We start from the raw sequence: 18,460 nt of genomic DNA on the forward strand, positions 1-18,460 counted from the left end.
GCTCAGGAAACACTTGAACTTTCTTATTGACTTGTAAGACATAGTTCTGCTTAGTTTTTTTCTAGGAGCAGTGGTTGATCAACTTGGATAATGGGCAGTGTACCTTGCTCTGGGTCTCAGGTGGGCGGAGTTTGCTGGCTGCATATGTCATTCGAATTTCTGAGACTTCTTTATTACATGCTTGCCCCCATCCACGTATTCTAATTTTCACCAAACCATCTGATTGTTTCTCTCACTTACCTCAGTCAACTAGTTCTCTTTTCCACTGAACTTCCTTTGTCCAGGTGCTAGAAAGGGGGGAAGAGCTGTAATACTGTCAGAGAGAGCTGCCCCAAAGCCTGTGAAGTCAGAGAAAATGCCAGGAGGTGGGAGCTGGGTGCAGGTGCGCAGAAAGGATGCATCTGAAAAAGTTAACAGACATACACACAAGTAGGAGAATGAGGCTGGAAGAGAAGAAGCAGGTGTGGATGGGGTGGTGGGGAGCCTTTGGGGTTGGAAGTTTAAATTTAGGCATAACATCATGTTCCTCAAAGCTTCTTGGCAACATGGGGATCATTTTTGATAACTGGGTGCTCGTTCTCATCATGGCCATCAACTGGAAAGAGCATTTCAGTAGACGCTGCAAGGTCTGCCCTTTGGAATATTTAGAGCTTGGCCGGGGCCATAGCTGAGCAGCAGCTGGCAGAGCAGGATCGGGAAAGAACTAACTGCTGGTTAGTCCTGCATGATCTGGTTCTGTGTGATGCACTGCAGAAGCAAGCGCTGCTTGTACCCCGAGCCATGAGCACCAGTCATTGCATGTGGGGCTAGGTCTGGGGACGCTTGCCTATCAGAACTCTTACTGGGAACGTTGGCTGTTTATTGGTAAAAATCTCATACATGGGAAACTGTATTGACCTGTTATTTATCTTGGAATTGCCTGCCTTCCAGCGGTGCCCCGTGGCAATAGAAAGGACCCTGCATTGTGAACCTGGAGATTCAGGTCCAAGACCGGCCATTCTGCTGCTGGCCATGGATTATTCTTGGATGAGTCAGCATAGAGCCTCAGCTTTTTCATCTGTCAAATGCAGATTGACTGAACTTTGCCTTGATGGTGCTTTGCAACTCTAAGGTGATACAGGCACCATTTCGTGGGTTGCTTGGTGAAATTGTCATTGGTTTATGTAACGGAGTCGTGAAATTAATCAGAGCAATAGTTTCGTCATCAAACGCTTTTTGTGACTGTACCCAAACACTCTGGGTAACTGTAACGGAAACTGTATTTTTCTGCCATTTCTTTCTCTTCTTGTTTTGGTTCAGTTTATATTCAAATCTGTACTTATAAGTTAAACACTGCAGATTTATTGCAGACTGATGCTGGTATGTTTTCGTATACTGTATGAGTTGCTGAAGAAGGAAGTAGGAGGGAGAAAGTTGCTAATAGAGGGTTAGATTTAGCTATTCCAGACTATGTAGATAAAACAATTTTAGCATCCAACAATTATGGAACAATCTTAGCAAGGGTATCACTCACACTTAGCAAGTCATGTATGATCTTTCATAACTCCCCCATTTCTCAGGCCAACTCACACTACCTCTACCCGTGCCCCTGTACCCACATCCTACCCTGATGGCCACAGTTCAGCAGTGGGTCATGTGTCTTCACCCCACCTAACCCTGCCCTTGACATGCTCTCTGCACTCTCTCCCTCTTCTCTTGTCCTGCTCAGGTACTTCCTTCTCCGAAAACATTTTGTCTTGGAAATCCCAGTTTAGATGTTACCAGACCATGAAATTTTTTTTTCTTTTGGACTTGTACAGCCCATTGTAATTATCTCTCATATAATATTGATCACACATCTCAGTGTTTTTATACTCCTATAGACTGTGGGATCCATGAGAAGAGAATGGTGTCTTTTTCTTAAAGATCTCTGGGGTCTGATGCCAAAAAGCATTGCTCAGGAGAGTGAAGGAGAGGCTGGCTGAATGGGGAAGGGATGAATGTGTTTGTCTAGGTGTGTGTCAGCAAGTGAGATGGCTAATATTCCCTTCTCCGTTGCATTTCAGCTCTTTAAGGAACAGATGCTGTGCCAAGTTATACCTGGTTGAAAATAAAAGTGTTTAATTTAGTAATTACTGATGTGCCTTCAGTATTTAAAGGAAGTTTAATAATAGTAACATCTTAGTCCTTTTTGTCTTTGCAAGGATGTCATTTATTTGTTTATCGGTTGGTTTATTTATTTTTTGCTCATCATCTCTCAAGCTATAGGTAGTAATGTACTCAAACCCAGCTCACATGACCTATTGACAGCTCATCTCACACAGCAGCATATTAACTGTCAACAAACAAAAACAGGCACTATCTTACCAGATCTCAAATTTATACCTACATTTCTTGTTTGCAGAATAAAATTCACAAGTCCTTTGAAAAGACAATGTCTGACCTTAAAAACTTATCCAACCTAATACCAGATCTGACAGTGAGAGCAGAAGCAGAGAATGAGGGAGGAGCAACAGGGATGCAAGGTGAATTTCTATCACCCACTTCATCTGCAGAAGACACGCTGTCCATTGCACTGCAAACCGGTGTCTCTCCTTGTCTTCTAGTACATGACATGACCACAAAATGATCAGTGAATGCCACACATAAGAATTCAGGCGTTATGCTCTTTTCTAAGTATAGATATCACTACCTGATAAAAAATATAGGTAATTACCATGGAGGGTACACTCAACAAATTCTCATTTAGATGTTGCTTTTCGTAAGTGTAAAAATAATATGCACTTCCTGTAAAAACTTAGAAAGGGATAAAAAAGAAAATTTAAATCACTTTATGCCTTCCGCTCACTATCAATATTTTTGTTGAACTGCAAAGACAGAGCGCGATCGATCCATGGGTAGCATTGGAACCAAGATGTAAATGGTTTTTATATCCCTGTTTTTTCCTAACATTTCATTATGAGCATTTCCTCATATCATTAGATGGCTCTCAAAAACATGATTTTAATGCCTTATTAATGTTCAGTGAATGCCTTTGTCATAATTTATTTAACCGTTTCCCTAATGTCTCAACTATTTCTATTGTCAAAATACAATGAAGAGTCTTGTGAGTAATTCTCTGTGTACATCTTTATTTCTTTAAATTCCCAGAAGTATAATTGCTGGGTCAAAATATGAAGGATTTTAAGACTCCTGGAATGATGGCAAATTGCTCATCTTATCTTACATGTCTTCTAATAGCAGCAAAGCCTACTTCAATAATTCCCATCCTTACAGTAGAAAAAATAATTCCCACCCTTACAGTGGGGGAAAAAAGTAGTTTTGAATTAACCTTAGCCAGAAAACTTCCCAAGAAAAGGGAATATTAACAGAATAAGTTAATCAACTTATTTTTATAAAAGAGGGTCCTAGATCGCCGATTCACCAGAGGTTAATGAGGTGGTAGGTCTGATAGTTTTCTTGTCTTTTACATCTTCATACTCTGTTTTGAGCTAGGTAATGGATATTAGGTACTTTTAGAAGACACTGCAGAGGTTTTAAGGCCTTATTTGAAATCCAATAATATCTCTGTTATGTACAATTTATCCCTTCTCACAGAAAAATGGTAGGTTTTGTTCAGAACATTTAATGAGGCAAAAATTAAGAAAATTTACACAGGCTTTCAAAATCCTATTTTGTCTTCAAGGAATGATACATGAATGGTCAGTCACTTAGATTCCTAAATCCTTAATACTTTGAAAGTGTAGAGCATTGCTTAATTGAATCTCTCCAATTTTCATGTGACTTAAATTATATACTAAACCTAGCCCTGGTCCTCTTCCAAACAGAGAGTGAAAATAGTTCTTGCTATTGATGAGTTGTAAAGTTGGACACACCTAGATCATTGATGCCGGAGTGGAGGGGGAGTCAACTGACTGAGTTTGCTGTAAGTTCAGTCCATTCGGGGATTGGGTCCAAATGAGAAGTGATAGTTATCAGAGAGCTGGAAGAGATCAGTCAGGGAACACTGAGGTCCAATTCCAGTTCATCCCTTAACTACATTCGACACTGGGCAAGTCACTTCAGGTTACAGGGCTCAGTCACCTCTGTAGTGTGAGGATGCAGTGTACCTGGAGGGCCTAACCTGAACTATGCTACATGCCCTTTTTAAGTATCAACCCAAGGCTTTGGAAAACTAGAAGAACTATAGGCAATGGCTTCTATTCCAGGGGGTGTTTTTTGACCAAGATTTTTTTGGTGCACCCTTTGGGGAGTCCAGGCTCAACCTTGGGTTGAACTTAGTCTGCTTCCTTGGCTTGGAATGATCAACACTCAAAGTTCACACTAGAGTTGACTTCAATGGATACATAAGCTATAGCATCGAATTGGCCTTTCAAGGGTCTTCTTTTTTTTTTTTCAACCTTTATACAAGCTGAGTTTTACTTATTTATTTATTATTTTTAACATATTTTATTGTCAGATTGGTTTCCATACAACACCTGGTGCTCATCCCAACAAGTGCCCTCCACAATGCCCGTCGCCCACTTTCCCCTCTCCCCCACCCCCATCAGCCCTCAGTTTGTCTCTTACGGTTTGCTTCTCTCCTTCTTTGTAACTTTTTCTTTTTTTTTACCCCTTCCCCTTCCCCATGGTCTCCCGTTAAGTTTCTCAAGATCCACATATGAGTGAAAGCATATGGTATCTGTCCTTCTCTGTCTGACTTATTTCACTTTGCGTGACACCCTCCAGTTAAGGGTCTTCTAATTTTAGAATGAGGTGGGCTATCTGTGCTTGGTCAGCTCATATGTAATTTTTGGCCCAAGTGTGCTACAGAAAAGTTTTTTCACTGGAACAAACATAGAAAAATGGACATTTTCAGTGCCATCACCTGCCAGTTTTTGCCCCAAGGGAAGATGTAAGGGAGAAAGGCCCAGTTATTTTCGAAAGCATTGGACCCTTAATGGGAGGAAATATTCAAAGACTATTCTATGACCTGCGGACCTTCAAAGAGCACATGTACCAACACTCCAGCCTTCCAGAGAGAAGACCAGGAGGAAATTAGCACTGCTGTTGCTAGGAGAAGAACTACCTTCACAGACGAGTATCCACTTTAATGATAAAAATAAAACACCTGAGAGGTGGGTCAGGCCAAATCACTTATTTCTTCATACTTTATTGTACATGGTGAATCCTAAGAGCATTCCACTGAGTTGCAAGACAAGGACACCATGCTCCAATTAATACCAATTTCTCTCTCTTTGAAAGGATTGTTTTAGTTCCAAATCCCTACTGTGAAGGGCCCAGTTCTGCTACCCTTCTGAGCATGGAAGCAGATCAAGTCCTGGGCGTGGACAGATTGAATATTTCCTCTGCCACTCACTGTTGGGTTTGGTGCTATCTTGAGTTTATGCAAATCCACTTGGAAAAAAGAAAACTGGCCTTGTTACTTCATGAAGATATTCGATCTACAGACACTTCAGAGATACTGGGAAATTGACAGAGTATGTTGGTTTAGAGTATGTTTTTGATGAGAGCATATTGCCAGGAAGGGTAAACACATTGATAAACTCATTGCCCTTGATCTTCCAACACAGTTTCAATTGACATTTCTTACAGCCCTAGACACAGATTATTGAGAGTATATGGCCCATTGATTGCATTTAGGGCTGTTAATGACAGGAAAGAAGATTGAGTTCCTTTTGCTGTATACACAGGGAAGATGATCAACATTTCCGTTCAGGTCTCCACATACTTTTGAACGTGTAAATCTATTTTCACTGTTACTAATTTAACAATGGTTTCAAGAGATGTTTTTATTGTAATTCTTAAAATATTTTAACAACATTATTTTAAGTCTGGCTATTCAAATTGTGGTTTTTGAGTCTCTACACCAATGGAATTTTGAGAAAATTATTTGACAAAGGTCTACGTCATTTTTGTGTTGTGATATTTTCTGTGTATGATATCTATCATATGGATTTCAATTTTAAAACCCAACAAAAGTTGGTATTTCTATGTATTGGGGAAGCTTTTTATATTTAAAAATATTGAATATTTCTTAGAAAAATGTGCTTAACGTCAGTGATGTCAGATATTACATTCCACCAAGCTGTGTAAAATACTGGATATTAAATGGCTAACCAGCTCCCTTTGACTTGCTTTAGACCACAGACCTCATAACATCCTTTTCATATTCGTGGTACTAGGCAAACTCCTCCAAAAATCTTTCCCCTGGAGATATACTGCAGCCAAAGTCATCTTCATAAGGACACTGCACTTTAATAGAGATAAGAAACTCATTCCCACCATTAGGTTATTCACAGTTGCAAATAACCTAAACTCACTTAAAATGTTTTAGTAAAAGTAGTTATAATTAATTAAAAGTGGCTTATTTACTGAGGAGGAAGATAGGTCAGTTAAATGGAGATTTGGGGGTAGGTATTGACTGGGAGGGAGCCCTTGAAAATTTATATTCACACGGTCAGAAAACGTTGCTAGCATACAATGTGAGGATTAGGCAAGAATTGTGTTTACACATGGCAGATTAAACGCATAAGTGTCCTGAGCTCCTTTCTCAACCCCCCACAGACAGAGGAGTTCCCTTGCTTACCTTGTCTGCACCCCAGAAATTGATTCTCTAGAGAAATCAATCCCAGAGAGTCTTGACTTGGGTCAACAGGTCCAGGAAGAGTAGAGTTGAGGTGTAAGAATGAAAGCAGAGATGGAATATTGTGGTGCCCGCTGACTGTGGGCTCCCCACCCCTCCCCAGTGGGCTCCACAAGAGCCTACAGCCAGCTCTGTATGCCTCAGAATTCTTCTCGGAAGAAAGTGAACAATCCCAGAGAAACCAAAATCACAAATTCTTTTTTTTTCCCTTAATGTTAATTTATTTTTGAGAGAGAGAGAGTGAGTGAGAGAAAGAGCACGAACAGGGGAGGGGTAGAGAAAGAGAGGGAGACACAGAATCTGAAGCAGGCTCCAGGCTCTGAGCTGTCAGCACAGAGCCCGATGTGGGGCTTGAACCCACGAACCATGAGATCATGACCTAAGCTGAAGTTGGAGGCTTAAAGTGACTGAACCATGCAGGCGCCCCAATATCACAAATGCTCTTACTGTGAACAGGTAACAAAACCCAGCAGAACATTCCCATTGTGAAAAACTGGAACCAAAACAATTAAAAATAAGGATTATTTTCTGTTTCAGTTTTATAGATACATAATTGACATACACACTGGTGAAAGTTCAAGGTGTATGCATAACGACGCGACATACATACCCTGTGGAATGATTACCACAGTCAGTTCAGTTAACAGCCTTCACCTCATATAGTTTTCAAGAAGGGTTTTTTTTTTTTTTTGTGGTGAGAACATTTAGGAATTATTCTCTTAGCAACCTTCAAATGTGGCATATACAGTATTAACTGTAGTCATCATGTCATACATCACATCCTAGTACTTATTTATTTTTAACTAGAAGCTTGTGCCTTTTTACCACCACCACATTTCCCCACCCCTATCCCACACTTCTGGTAACCACAAATCAGGTATTTCTCTAGGAGTTTTGTTTTTCTTTTCATTATTTTTCTTTAGTCTCTCTCTCTCTTCCTTCCTTCTTTCTCTTTTTTAAGTTCCGCTTGTACATGTGACTTTTTTTCTGTCTCTGACTTATTTCACATAGTCTAATGTCTTCCAGGACATGTTATTGCAAATAGCAAGATTTCCTTCATTTTTATGGCTAAGACTCCATCGTATGTATGTATGTGCATATAGATGCCACATTTTCTTTATCCGTTCACCCATTGATGGGCATTAGTTTGTTTCCATGTCTTGGTTGTTACAAGTAGTGCTGCAGTGAACACGGAAGTGCAGGTATCTTTTGAGGTTAGTGGTTTCATTTTCTTTGGAATTTGCTTCATCTATTGCTGCTAGTTCTATTTTTAACTTTTTGAGCTACTTCCATATTCTTTCCCACAGGAGCAATACCAATTGCATTCCCACCAGCATTTGTTTAAAAGAGTTCTTAGAGGAAATGTAATATAGGATCAGAAGAAAACATTTTTAAATAAGAATATATGTATTTAAAGACAAGATATCTCATAGAATATAAAATAAAAAGGTAATGAGAGGAACATCAGAGAACAATAAAGAGCCCTTAGACATTTAAAATAAGGTGAGAATTAAAACATGTTGAGGGTTTGGAAGAAGTCAACAAATCCCATAGAAAGTAAAGGCCTTAAGAGGGAAGAGATAAAAATCTTAAATGATTGCTCCAAACAGTTTAACATAACCAACTGAAGGTTCAAAATAAAAGGAACAGATGAAAACTTAAGTGAAGATATTATAGGAAATAACAGATAAAATTGTAAAGAATAATATAAACTTTGAAGTTAAAAGACTATCAAACACCTAATCTAATTAAAAAGAAGATACACATATACCCATGCTAACCACTGTGAAACAGAATAATAGGGACAACGTGTAAATCTTAAAAGTGTTAAAAAATGGGATCACCCACGGGGAAGATCATTCAACTTTCAAGCCAACATTAGATATTAGGGAACAGTGTAGATATACATGATTCTAAGTATGATTTACCACATAAAATTCTACATTCAACCGTTTATTCATCAAGTGTAAGAGTAACATAAAGACATTAATGAGTAAGACCTGAGATACAAGAATCTAGGCATTGGACATAAGCAAGTGGCCCCCAGGAACAGCCAGTCTTGACTGGAGCTGAGAAGTGGGATTGTGGGAGGGGATCTTTGGTTGTTTTTGTGCATTTGGAAAACTATTTTGCTAGACTTTGGCAAATATGTTGGAATGCTTAGGAAGAATTTAGCAATAGATATATAAAAGGACACATTTAAATTCAAATCATTGGATAAATATTTGTAAGGATATAGCAGCATGGGGCACCTGGGTGGCTCAGTTGGTTAAGCATCTGACTTCGGCTCAGGTCATGATTCCATGTTTCATGGGTTTGAGCTCCACATCAAAAATTTTAAAAAGTTCACTGAACAGCAAACAGTGCTTAGATTATCACAAAGTGACATGTTAAGGGGAGACAGATGTAGGGCACGATAGAAGGGTTAAATCTTTCCCTTCATGGGTAGTTAATTCTGTAATCGTGTCTAAAATTCATCAGTGACAAATAGAAAGATAAAGAGATTGGAGATAAATGTCTGAAGAAATACCTAAAAGCATTGAAAGTATTTGTCTCTGGGATGTAGAATTAGGCATCCAAGCTGAAAAAGAATAGAGCATATGTTACCTTTTTCCCCAATGTAAATCTCTTAATAATGTTTAATTTTTTTAAATGATATAGGTTTAAAATTCAATGAAAGTTTGAAAATCCTTAAAAAGAATGGAGAGACAGGAAATGGACTGCACACTAGAAGTGTTCAGAGAGTCCAAATCTTGTTGCATGTGCCATAGACCAGGATGTGGCCCCTCTACCAGAGGCCCCACATCAAGGTGCTCAGGGCTACACTAATGGCATGTCTCTGTAAACCTCCCTGGTAAACCGGTCTTGAAGAAGCAGCTAGCAATAGAGCTGAACAGAATATCTACCCAGAGTTCTAAATGTAGTATCAGACCATAACATACTGAGCAGATTTTCACAGTGGAGCATCACATCATCTTCTAAATTGGTGCTCAGTGAATATATATAATCATTTTTCATTGTGTCTTAAAGTGCATGCTGCTCTTGCAGATAATTCATTGTCCTGGCATCTTAACTCATACTCACTGTGAGGGCAACTGAAAAATTAAATCATCTCTCTACCACTTAGCCAAGTGACCTTTTGGCTTGCTTACTGTTCTTGGACTGGAAGGTTTTAGGTTTCTTGCTGGCTCAACCTGAACTTGCGAGAATGGAATATGAGTTAGAATATGGTGCAAGATTCGTTTCCTAGACTCTTTCCCCACTTTTGGTCTTTTATGCAGTGGGCTTTCTTCATAAGCCTTCATGCACACACCACTCAAAGTACACATTCTGCCCGATTTGCTGGGAAATAAAGATGAATAGAATTAAGGTAACTTATCACCTCATCCATCAAATACAACTTGATTCTTACTCTCAAACTATCCAATTCCATTTGATGCTGTACTGGCTTCTTTCTACTGCTAATCTCCAGATTTATGCTGACTCACCAGGCCCCCACATTACCTTTCCTGCTGTATATACCCTGTAGAACCTTTCCCACTCTGCCTTCTTGTCTGGTCAGAATTGATGCCATTACCACCACATTCATATTGAACATGCCATCACTGATCACCTATACCAGCCCTACTCTGGGTATTAGTGTCTATTCTCATACCTCCTACAGCGTGGTCCAGTCATCCTATGGAATTCTAGAGCAAACCTCCATTTACACTTTGTGACTTTGGGCAAGTCATGAACTTTATTGACTTGAGCTTTAATCTGTCAAGCAAACATTGATTCACATCCTACATAATTTATAAAGATATTTATTAATAGGTTTAAAAACAGAAGTAGTAGGAAGCTTACACATCCAACTTATGCAGTCATGGTGAAGTTGGAATAATATAGAAAACCAGTATGATCCAGACAAAAGGGAAAGGTAATTGGGAAATTCTTAACACGTCTTGCTTTTGTTCATCTGACATTTGGATATGTCAGGCAGCTCTGGTGGGGGATTTGGGTTTACCAACCCAGAGTTAGTGCCCTTCCTGTTTTCCTTTTTCCTATTGGTCACCAAGATGTCTACTGGCTTTTGCGTTTGATCCCACACCTAGTGCCATGCCAAGGTCTCAGCTAGGTGGACCATACTCATCAGTCTAACAAGGGAGGGGACTGTGTTGGGGTTCCCAAGGCAAAGATCATATATAAGGGCCAAAGTTGGAGCTATGTCACCATAACTGGGCATCGCTGTCCTTGTACACATGGATAACAGTGAACCAAATCCAGGGTCACACTCGGGGCTGCTGGTACCAGTGAGCTAAGAGTATTAAAGAGGAAAACATAATCTGTGAGGCTGGGCGAGAGGATCTGCTTTGAGTGCTTCAAGTCTACTGAAGAGCCATTCTTTCCCTTTCTTTCATGGAGGAGCCAAGATCATCCTTTCAATAGAGTTTTGTGTAGAGCAGGCAGGGGAAGAGGAAGCTTTCACATATCAGAGGGTGTAGACAAACCTGGCCTAATATGACCTGAGGTTTTCTGTAAATATTTCTTAGCCTGAGAGCACTCCAGTCCCAGAATGACCCTTCAGTTTATCCTTTTTGTAAGTGCTTATGTAAGGGACTGCTGAAAATGCTTATCTGGTGCATGCATGAGTAGATGGGAAATTGTTAATTGCTTTTAAATGGCATAAAAGTCAAACCAAATATAGGGAAGTGTAAGTGTATCTCTTCTATTTCAATCTCCTCTACACTTGTTGTGAGCAAATTTAAAAATAAAGTAAAAATGAAGTTTAAAAATCATCCACCGTTGTACTGCCTAAAGCCAACTTGTTTTTTTCATTTATTGGAGGATTTGGATCCCACTGTACATAGAACTTCGTGTTCTCTTATTCTTCATTTAGCAAACTAAACACGATCTCCCCAATGTTATAAGCTCTTTAGTAAATATTTGTGATGCCTCCTCATGATGTAATTTTATGGCATTATTATAACTTATATAACTATTTGTGTAAAAGATTGGTGTTCACCTTTGCTTACCATTAGGAAACAGAACCTATAGTAATTAGATCCCATAGCTCTGTAGGTTTAAATTAACCCTTATAATTAATTTTCTGGACAAGGCTTACATAGTTCTGACTTCTTTGGAATGTTTGCCTATAAATAAGGCATGGAGTTTTCTTAGTTATGGAATAATACAAGAACATAACTTGGTTAGTGAAGTTTCTTGCATCAAAGGACTCTTTTTTTCTTAAGATTGAAAGAATAATGATAAGGGGCACCTTGATGGCTCAGTCAGTTGAGTACCTGACTCTTGATTTCAGCTCAGATCATGATCCCAGGGTCGTGGGATCAAGCCCCATGTTGGGCTCAGTGCTGAGCCTGGAACCTGCTTGAGATTCTCTCTCTCCTTGTGCTCCTCTCCTCTGTTTGTGTACTCTCTCTCTCTTCTAAAAGAAGAAAAAGATTATTTTAAAAAAGAATAATAATAAAGAAATTCGGTGTCTTCTATAGAGGACAACATGGAATGTGTTGCTGTTTTAGCTGCTGTTTTAGCAGCTTAGAACATAATTTTAACTCTTAATAGCATGCTTATTTTATTAAGACTATGAGGAAAATATAGAATTTTTGAAGAACTCTTTCCACCCATGAATATGTACTAAATGGCTACTATATGCCATGGATTTCAAAATGCTGAGAAATGTTAGTGAACAAAGCAAAGATCCCTGTCCTCCTAGAGCTTAAATTCTAATGGCCAAGACGAGAGACCAGAAACAAAATAAAGGATTTATGTATATGTGAATATACACACAGGCACACACATTTTATGCTACAAGTAAAATACATGCTAGAAAGTGAAGAGAGGGGTTAGGAGGTTTTTGGGGAGCATGCTGTTTTAATACTATGAGGATGTATCTTTCGAGCAACGATTGAAGAAGTCATGTTGTCCTTGATATGAGTAGTTCAGGAAGGAGGAAAGCCTGTGACTAAGGGATGAGGAGAGGAATGAATTAGATATATGTGACTCTTCAAAACAATTTTGATGCAAAATTGAGCATCAAAAGAAGGCAAAATAAGATTCTGTCTGTTTGTTTAAGGCATGAGAAATGGCAGCCAATGAGAATAATCTAGAAGAGGGGAAATTGATGATGGAGAAGGGATGAACCTAGGGTGCAAATCGGGGGTTGACTTGAGCTGTGTGCAGGGCTAGGTCATCTATGGTAGTGACTGGGTAGCATGGCCAATGGATTCAGGTGGTAAGTGGTAGGTGAGGAGACATGTTTTCTCTCCGCCTACTTCTTTAAATGACATAATTGGATCAGAGTAAGAATGAGAAGGAGGTGTTATGGATTTGAGTGGAAAAGAGAAGTTGTGATTGCCATCTAGGAATGCAGAGAATGAGTGCACAAGGGAGCTAGAGTATTGTCTCGAAGCAATAAGAGGGGGCACCTGGGTGGCTCAGTCAGTTAAGCCTCCGACTTCAGCTCAGGTCAGATCTCACATTCGTGGGTTCAAGTCCTGCATCAGGCTGTGTGCTGACAGCTAGCTCAGAGCCTGGAACCTGCTTCCAGATCTGTGTCTCCTCCTCTCTCTGCCCCTCCCCCTCTCATGCTCTGTCTCTATCAAAAATAAAATGAAACATTAAAAAAAATAGACCCAATAAGGGTCTGGTCATGTATGTAACATGTAAGTATGTAGCCACAAACCATCTTTGTGGTTATCTTTCCTCCCCAGTTATGGGAGCAGACCTGATGTCCCGGAAAGTTTGATTTCATCAGGATGCAGTGTTTTTCAAGTGAGAACAATGCAACAATATGTATGCAATGCAAGGAAAGTCTGAACTGGTTGACACGCAATAGAACTGGGAAAGACAGGGCAGAAAGGGGAAGGGACAGTGAAGAGGTGGCAGGATCAATGGATCAAAAGTGTCAGTAAGGCCGGAGTTGGAATTCTCCAGGGATGAACTGTGAGGAAAAGAGGTGGTGGCGAGTTACTGGGGTTCTTGGGGTTGAGATTTCAGGGTGATTGCTGGCTGCAGCTCTTGGCAATGACAAGGCCTAGAGTCAGTCCAAAGGTATGAGTGTGCAGAGTGTGCTCATCTTGCAAAACTCAGCTCCTGGCAGATCCTTCCCTAACGTTCTGGAAGTTTTGTGCCTCACTCTGCATTTCTAAAATTTCCTGTAAACAGGCATTGTTCATTATTATCACCATCATTAGCATCATATTGGGTTGAACCACATGAAATTCCCGGTGTTTGACTGCATTTGCCCACACAAAGGGCAATTTCATGTGGTTCATCCTAATATTTTTCATTAACCTGAACTTCTTGAGGGTAGGAGCCATGTTATTTTCAGCTCTATATTTCTAGCACTTACCCACAGTATCTCTCATAGAATTGGATTCATTAAATGTTTCTGAATAAATGAATAAAATTCTGAAAATAAGACCCCACACAAAAAGTTGAAGGTGCCATATGCTCTATTCCACTGGATGAATTATTTCAACAGTGAAGAGGGACTGAATGAAAGGGCAAGGGTGCGTTCTGGACACATGTCCGCAGCCAGCAAGCAGTGTGATGGCTTCCGTGGTTCAAGCAGGACTTGTGTCCCATACTTTTTCTTTAGTGGCGATTCTCTTTCATGGATTCTTGCCAGCCCCTGGCACTGGTGATGACTGATACTTCCATGTTGGTTGGGCACACATGCCGGATGGAAAATTCACGAGTGCACGGCAGCAGCAACGCTCTTTTTTATAGTCATATGTACGCTGCAGATATCATAAAACTGGACACTCCTTTCTCTGCTTTACAGACACATTTGTTTCATTTGTAGACATCTTTCGGGGGATATAAGTCATAGGCTTAAATGCCTTCAAATAGATGAAGGATGTTTTTCAGTCCGGTGGATTTTGTTAGTTCTCTTTTCACATCATGGTAGATATTCTATCTCCCGGATTCTCCCTGAGGGTCTGAAGGGGACATGGTGCCCCTGAGGACCCTCTGTGGGCCGGGCCATGATGGGCCCTTCACAGCCACCATCCTGAGAAGCAGAAAAGGGCAGGTAAGCAACGCTCGACCCTCCCATCACCTGTCTCCGTGGGCTAACTTTGGTTGAAGAGCAGGTCCCTTCCTTCAGGATGGAGTGCAGATCAGATGAGTTAACACCTGGGCAGTGAGCAAGTTACTCTGGATAGGTGTCACCTACCGCTTTGTACATATTCACTCCATGTCGTCACTGCTAAATCTTATCCATTTTACAGGTGACAAAATGGAGACTAGCAAAGTTAAATATCCAGGATCTTAAAAGCCCGTGTGTTCCTGTCAGCCTCCTTAAAACCCTGCTGTGCATCTTAACATTTTCAGATAAATTCTTCAATAATCTGGCCTCTGCTCCCCTTCCAGTCTCCCCCTCTGTTCTTCTACCCACCGTACACCTTTGATCTGATGGTGCTTTCAAGACTCTAGAAAGATCTTTTCACATGATCTTCTCCTTACCCGTTGGCTATCCATGTCTATATCATTTCTACTTGTCCTTTGGAGGTCCTCTTGAGCAATACCTCTTCCAGGAAGCCCTCCCTAACCCTAATTTGAAGTGTTCCAGAATTCTCCTCTGAGTCTTGGATACTTTGTTTCTCATTCTCCCATGACATGTATCATAGTCTACTGTGGTCACAGGAGTGCAGGACCAGGTCCCCATCGAGGCTGGAAGGTCATTAAGGATACACACGCTGCCTTACTTGTCTTTGCCTGCACAGTGCCCTGCACTAAGCTGAGCACTAGGCATGGGAGGAGGAAGTGACTTTGACGTAAGTGAGTTCACTTATTCACACCTAAACCTTAGTAGCTGAAGGAGCTGTGCCTCTTAAGCTCTTAAAATCACAACTTCCTCTGTAAAATGAAGATAATAATTAATATCTTCTTAATACAAATGTTATAAAGAGTAAATAAGACGATGTATTTAAATGCTTTACTCCAAGCTTGGTACACAGTAATGACTGAATAAATGACGTTACTCTTATGATCATCACTTTCTAAATTTTTTTATTTATTTCATCCTTTTATTTTATATATATAGAGAGAGCATGTGAGTAGGGGAGTGGGGCAGAGGGAGATTCCACATTCAGTGTGGAACCCAGATCAGGGCTGGACTCCAGGACCCTGGAATCATGACCTGAGCCAAAATCCAGAGTCAGACGCTCAACTGACTGAGCCACTCAGATGTCCCACGATCATCACTTTTAAAGTCAGGATTCAAACCCAAGTCTGATTCCAGAAGCATCGTTCTTCCCACCAGCTATCCAAAATCCCTACCTGAAAGCAAGCTAGATGCACAAAAAGCACGTTCACTCGAGTCTTAAGAGCACAGTGTGGGCATTACCATGTAACATTAGTGCCCTTTTAAAATTCTACTTATTCAGTTAGAAATGTCCAAATTCCACACTAGAAGGCTTTTCTCCTAATGAAACTATATTATATCTGTCTATTGAAATGGGTATTCTGAACTAAATTCCAGAATATCCAAATTCAGTAATATGTATTAACATGGGCCCACTTTAGAAAATGTAATCACCCCAAGTGTGAAATAAAGATTATACAGATATATAGTGTTGTATAATGCTTTACGTTTTTCACTCATCTCACAATGTACAAAAGGGTTAGAATTCATATGCATTTGTAGTCCAAACCTTACTGGTCACTAGGCAAGAACATCTCGGTGGTCATTTCAGCAATATGGGAACACTCCTTCCTGAAAATAAATCTGCCTCCCCCCCGCCCCCGTACTTACCGACGTAGCTGCGAGAACTCCTAAAGCTTAATTCTTTGAACTTCATTCCTGGAAGAAAAGACTTTTACTAATTGTTAGCCGTTTGTAATTTTAGTGTGAGTGACCTTTAGATTCTTCCATTAAAATAGGTTGTGTTCAGGTAGGGGCCTCAGGAAGATACAGTCAAGACCTTATGGTCCCAAGAGAGAAAATACAGAAACAAAGGAACAAGTCAACGGCCAAAGAAGCAGCTCAGGTTTTGTAGATGACCTGCCTGGTTCCAATTAGAATTTCACTTCAATGTAACCTTCTAACTATTCTTTGTGAATCCCCGTGGATTCTGTGTCTCTTGATTCTGTAGTTCAGGTAACCATGTTAAGTAATGAGCAGTATGATACATACAGTTGACCCTTGAACCACATGGATTTAAACTGTGTGGGTCCCCTTATACACAGGTTGGGTTTTTATCCCCCAATAAATACAGTACAGTATTGTGAATGTATTTTCTCTTCCTTATGATTTTCTTAAGAACATTTTCTTTACTCTACTTTACTGCTTCATTATAAGAATAGAGTCTATAACACGTAATATATGTGTTAATCACTATTCTGGTTACTTATAAGGCATCTGGTTAACAGTAGCCTATTAGTAGGTAAGATATGGGGGAGTCAAAAGTTAATATGCAGATTTTTTATTGCATGGGGAGAGGGTCAGTGCCCCAAAGCCCTGGGTTGTTCAAGGGTCAACTATAATTACAAATACTCTATAAGTGCTCTTTATTTATTTATTGATTTATTATTATTAACATTTATTTATTGTTGAGAGATAGAAACAGAGCATAAGCAGGGGAGGGGAAGAGAGAGAGAGAGAGAGATACACAGAATCCAAAGCAGGCTCCAGGCTCTGGGTTGCCAGAGCCCAACTTGGGGCTCGAATTCACAAACTGCAAGATCATGACCTGAACTGAAGTTGGCTGCTTAACCGACTGAGCCACCTGGGCGCCCCTAATGTTTATTTATTTTATTTATTTTTTTGAGAGAGAGAAAGAGAGAGTGAGTGTGTGTGTGAGCAGGGGAGGGACAGAGAGAGGGGGAGACACAGTATCCGAAGCAGCTCCAGGCTCTGAGCTGTTAGCACAGAGCCCGACACAGGGCTCGAACTCACCAACCATGAGATCATGACTGAGGAAGTCAGATGCTTAGCCGCCTGAGCCACCCTGGTGCCCCTAAATGCTCTTTAAAATAGAATGAGAAAGCCGACTAAGAAGTGCCCAGACACTGACACCTGCTAGAGTATTCACAGGTGAGCGTGGGTATTTGCATGCACACATCTCACATGCACACAACTGCATCAGGAGGCTCCTTCATGCTTTCTGTGATCCACACTGAGCCCTCCATCCACTCTTCTATCCAAGACACAGCTTAGTCCAGCCCCACAGGAATTCACCCTGAGGATAGAACAGCCACACAGGCATTGTCTCCTGGTGCCCCCACCCCTCAGCACCATCCTGCCCTCCACAGACATTGGGACCTACCTTGCTTCCTCCATCTCTCTTCCCCTGACCTTCTTCCACTTTCCTGGTGGGCAGCCATTGCTGCTTGGTGGGGGGAATGCCCCGGGAATAGAGACAATGTCCTTATGTTCAGAGATCACCTTCCGACCAGCTACTATGCACATTTCCTTGGTGGGCCCTCTGAAGCAATAAGTACCTCGAGGACAGAAGTTGAAACTTCTTATATGGATATTTTCCAGCCCTGCTAGCACAATGCCCTGAACATAGTAGTTCTCAGAAAGTGTGTAGGAATTGTTTTTGCCCTGAGGGTAGTGCCTATGGGCTAAACAGAGCCTCCCAGGACCAGCTCCCCTTGATGGCCTGACCCTGACGAGATTACAGAGAGAGAGAGAGGGAGAGAGTAAGACTGAATCCAATTGGATCCACGGATAAGCAGCATGACCAATTTTTTGTTACTTTGTGTTGTATTCCAAATCCTCCTAACATAAGTTGATATATATTCCTTCATGCTCAGGCCAAAAAATAAGGGCCATTTTTCATACCAAAAAGTGCTGTAGTCTGCCTTCCAATTCCCCAGAGATGA

At 40.6% G+C, this 18,460-nt stretch overlaps 1 protein-coding gene and 1 long non-coding RNA gene across 2 annotated transcripts in view; one reads left to right on the plus strand and one right to left on the minus strand.

Moving 5' to 3' along the window:
- Positions 1-18,460, plus strand: part of XKR4 (XK related 4) — a 411,991-nt gene that overhangs the window by 47,248 nt on the left and 346,283 nt on the right. The gene's annotated exons all lie outside the window — the stretch shown is intronic.
- On the minus strand, positions 14,062-16,610 carry LOC115279341. The gene is made up of 2 exons (XR_003903377.1): positions 16,386-16,610; positions 14,062-14,639 (listed from the first exon to the last, which is right to left on the minus strand). It is a non-coding gene; the product is annotated as an uncharacterized LOC115279341 (long non-coding RNA).

This window comes from Suricata suricatta, chromosome 15 (genome assembly GCF_006229205.1).
Source record: "Suricata suricatta isolate VVHF042 chromosome 15, meerkat_22Aug2017_6uvM2_HiC, whole genome shotgun sequence".
Lineage (NCBI taxonomy): Eukaryota > Metazoa > Chordata > Mammalia > Carnivora > Herpestidae > Suricata > Suricata suricatta.